Below are 4,767 nucleotides of genomic sequence, written 5' to 3' on the forward strand. Positions count from 1 at the left end.
TAATGGCAATTTGTAAAACAAATACAGATGGAAGACGTTGCTATTACAGTGTTTACTTTATTTCTAAATTAACACTGCACGAATGATGCTATTAATACATGTGTGAGCTTTCCTTCTATTTGCAGAATGGCTAAAATAATATAGGCTTTGAAAATAAATGCTGAAACAATTGGAACTACTCAACAGAAACAATTCACACAAGCCCTTAAATTAATCTAGGCTAAAGAGAAGTTCATTTTAGTCCATTCACAAAAATAAGAGATTTGTGTAGAACCAAGGTTTGGGAACCAAAACTGAAAATCCACTCACATAACTCCATAGAAATGGAGAGTAGAATTGAGTTGTGGAAAGAGAATTGGACTGGGAGTCAGAAGATCTGGGTCTGGATGTCACTACAGACACATTCTAGCCATGTGAGCTCAGGTAGGTCACTTACCCATTTGGGACTTTAAGCTCACTTCTGATTTTAATATCCATGATCGTATGATTTTGAATTAACTGTTTTTCCAACCAGTAACAATAATGAAAATCAGGATCAGAATGTTAGATCAGAAAGAAAGCTTAGAAGTCATCTAACTCAACCCTCTCATTTTTATAGATGAAGAAATTGAGGCCCAATACCATACAAGTAGTAAATGATAAAGAATACTGGAACAGCTCCTCTGACCTCATATTCCATGTTCTTTTTACAACACTAAGCTCAGGTCAAGAGTCACCTTATTTATTTATCTGTCCTTAAAATTCACCCTGCATTTTCTGCCTCCTCAACATTCACAAAATATTTGATGCCTTCTGTATTCCCTTTATTCTCTAAGTGTAATTTTATTTATCTTTTCATATATAATGCATATCCTATAGCTTTTGCCCTCTCCAAAGAAATAGAATATAAACTACTTGAGGGTAGGGACATTTTTGTCTTTTATCCACTTTTTCCACCATATGTCTTGTGCATAATATGTGCTGTGTGGATAGTACTTTAAAATGAAGTGAATTGACAGTTCAACAAATAGAGAAGAGGATGGACTTCACCATTAGTGAATTTCACATCTTTATATGGGATTTTTGGAATATCAATATGAAATACCAGCATCCAGCTTTACCCTAAATACATATTAATGAAGCTCTGTGTAAGACCAGCCTTAGCCACAGTTGGTACCATACTGGGATTTTAAAGCTTGATGTTTGTGTTTTAGATTATTCTTGTCCTATTCATCTAAACACATTTCAGTCTTTGCATGTATTTCTACAGTTCTGAAGCCACATACTAGTCTGTCTTCCTTTACCTCATCTTTGTGTACCACATGTGACAACATACTTTACCCTAGTTCTAAGGTGACATCGGTGTCCTCAAAGGCTCTTTCCAGGTCTAAAATCCCCTCCTTCCTTCTCATTTCCTCTTGTCTCATCACTGAGTAATAATACAAATATTAAATGATCCATACAGTTGATTATAAATTATCACTACCCATGGTTAGAAGGTGCCAGCAAGTAGCATTTAAAACAAAGAAAAGGAGTGAGACAGGAGTACAGTGGACCAGCAATTCCTCCAGGTGCTTCCATATTCTTCATTTACATAACTTCTACTTTCTTGTTGCTGACTTCTTAGGTCAACTCCTGGTGACAGATATTCCTCCTTGCAATAACTTTGCTTTTGGATTATGGACTTGGAATATACACTCCCTCTTCCTGGCCTGCTGGTAATTGATTTTTGAACTGACACACATTTGGACTGTGCTACTATCCACTTTTCTCCTTCTGGCTTCTCTGGTGTAACTCCCTGTGGCCACAGTTTGGAATATTTTTTTAATCCATATCAGCACTTTTTATATTGCAACAAAGAATTGGAAACAAAGTTGATGATCAGTGTTTGCAAAATGGATAAACAAATTTGGAACATATAAAATGGAATATTAGTGTGGTATCAAAAATTATGAACTTAATGACTACAGAGAATCATGGAAAGACTCATATGAATTGATGCAAAGTGAAATAAACTGAGCCAGAAAAACAACAAAACAAATACTAAAACATTATAAATAGAAGGAACAATCACAAAACAATCAAAACTGAATGTTGATAAATTATAGTTGCAAAACTTGTCACCAAGAAAGAAATAAGAGAGGACACCTCACCATCCCTTCCTTTAGGGAGAAGGGCTGAGGTGGTTGGGTATTATGTGTTCAAAATATCAAACTGTACTATAAAGTGATCAGAATGAGAATTAGTTTGAGAGTCTCTTAAATATATTGTGGTGACTTCATTATTAACTATCTCTTCATGCACAATGTTAAAGTCTTTTCATGCATATGGTTGTCATACTTCACGTATTTAAATACATCCGTATCAAGGACAATTACGTGTTTGTTTCTGGTAGTATTTGGCATTGCAGGTTGGATTGACAAAGCTCTGGAGAGTTTTCTTTTTCTTCCTTTTTCTCAGACTGACAAGATTTGTATTGTTTCCATGAAGAGAACTGGCCCTTAACAACAAAACTTTCTTTAGCCTCTTGATTGCTAAAACTGGCCATTCAACAATGAGCCTTCCATTAGTGTGTACAGGGTAGAATTTCAAAGATTGGATTTTCTCCTTAAGTTCTGTCACCAGATTTTCTAGAACAAGTTCCTTTCCAAAAAAATGGATAAATCAAGGTGAACAAAAGTACAACAAATGACGTTTTCACTAAAGTGAGTTACAGTAAGGCAAATTGGAAGTAGCCCCTCCCCAGTTAGACAGTGTTTCTCCTTTTTAAGGATGTTCTCCACACCTTTTATTTTCTTGAATGTCACAAATGCAATTCCTTTGAATCTTGTTGGATGTGTTACATTTTCTACTTCTCCATCTCTGATATTAACCTTCTGCAAATAGCTCCATAGAATATATGCCATGGCTTCATCATTAAAATTTCCAATAGGAACATTCGAAACCACTATTGTCTTTTCATATACTTCAGGTTCCTTGACATTTTGAATTAATGCCATGGCTTGAGAAGTGTGCTGATTCTTGAACACTGCAGTTCCATTCTGGAATAAATTTTAATTACAGATACTACTGTAGTTTGAGGACGAATGGTTATTTAAAAGCTTCTTATACAAAACTTTCACAGAATCTGAAATGAAGAACTTCATCATTGGATTAACAGGAATGGGGAACCTGTGGCCTTGAGACCACATGTGGCCCTCTAGTTCCTCGAGTGTGGCCCTTTGACTGAATCCAAACTTGACAGAACAAAAGAGGTGCACTTGAGGACCTAGAGGGCCACACATGGTCTCCAGGCCACAGGTTCCCCACCCCTGGATAGGATGTCAGAGGATAACTCTACCAACAGACAGCTGAACAAGAATCCCCCTCCATAACATACATCCAACAAGTGGTCATTCAGCCCTTGCCTGAAGACTTCCATTACAATGGAATGTAGTACACTTCCTGAGTCAACCCATTTCCTTTTTGGAAGCTTTCATTATTAAGGAATTCCCCCATTATCAAGACAAAATTTGGCCCTTTTCCTCTTTTGATTTTCACTTCTCTTTCAGCCATCTGTGGTTAAGCAGAACTAATCTAATCTGCTTTCCTCATGGTAACCCTACAAATACTTGAAAGCAACTGTCATGACCTATCTGAATCTTTTGTTTTTAAGGACACATGTTGCTAACTCCTTCAATCAAACTTCACATGGCATGGATCTTAAGCACCTGTGCCACGTGGAATGCCATCTTCTGGATACTCTTGATCATCTTCAAAGCTTCAACGATAAATCCAAATCCACTGGAGAGATGACATGTACATTTACCAAGACATAAAACCACATCATCTGAGGCTGCATCCAGACAATGCCTTAGTAAAAACCCCTTTCACAAGATCCTCATCAAATTGAATATTTTCACTGATGTGAAACCCACTGCCCCTTGTAGTAGCCCATTCTACTTTGAGATACACAGAAGCCAAAACCTCAATTTCATGCTTTCAATTTACGATGTCAATGTCAGATTTTCCACATACTTAGCAGGTCCCAGTGGATAGTGGAATACAAACAGTCAAATTGCTTTCAATTTGTAAAATGCCTATTATATAACATGTATTGTTTATGTTCTTGGTTGCATACTATCCTTCTTCTGTAGACTTAGAGCCCCACCCTGCCCTAATATAGTATTGTAGATGAACAATACTCGTCAAGTGAATAAGTACTAATAAATTTTATTGTCTCGTCAGCCACCATCAAGCCATATGATGGCACCATTAGTTGAATGAAGGGAGAGCCTCATCAAAAAACATATCATTGTTCTTCTTCTTGTTTTATATTATTTGCTCCTGAAATCTGGGCTCTCCAGTGGCACACAGCGATAGGAAATAAGGATGGGGAGCTCCTGAATGAGAAAATTCTCTTTCCTAATGTAGGTCTCCACCTACACTGAAACTTATAGTTTGATAGATACCTAAGGCATTGAGAGGTTAAATGATTTGCCAATAGTCACACAGCTAGGATATTCCAGTGGTAGAGTATCATCTTTCTCATATTCCTGATGCTCCATTCCTGATACCACTCTTCCTCTCTTTCTTTAGGTACTGAATCTGAGAATAATAGCTGACCAATTAATAATACAATGGGTGGTTAATGTTGGGGTTAATCTAGAGTTATTCTTTTAAGTGACCCTATTATACTCTAAAGATGCTTGATTTCTCTGGTGGGGGTGGTCCCATATTGACATATTGACCTCCGTCTCTCTATGCTTTAATAGAAGGCTTGGTTAGTGACTATGGCCAAGGAATTTA

The 4,767-nt window shown here is 36.9% G+C and overlaps 1 pseudogene; it reads right to left on the reverse strand.

The window, feature by feature from the left end:
• Positions 1-2,172: 2,172 nt before the first annotated feature.
• Positions 2,173-2,981, reverse strand: LOC118854951 (annotated as a pseudogene).
• Positions 2,982-4,767: the final 1,786 nt, after the last annotated feature.

The sequence above is a fragment of the Trichosurus vulpecula genome, chromosome 6 (assembly GCF_011100635.1).
Source record: "Trichosurus vulpecula isolate mTriVul1 chromosome 6, mTriVul1.pri, whole genome shotgun sequence".
Taxonomy (NCBI): Eukaryota; Metazoa; Chordata; class Mammalia; order Diprotodontia; family Phalangeridae; genus Trichosurus; species Trichosurus vulpecula.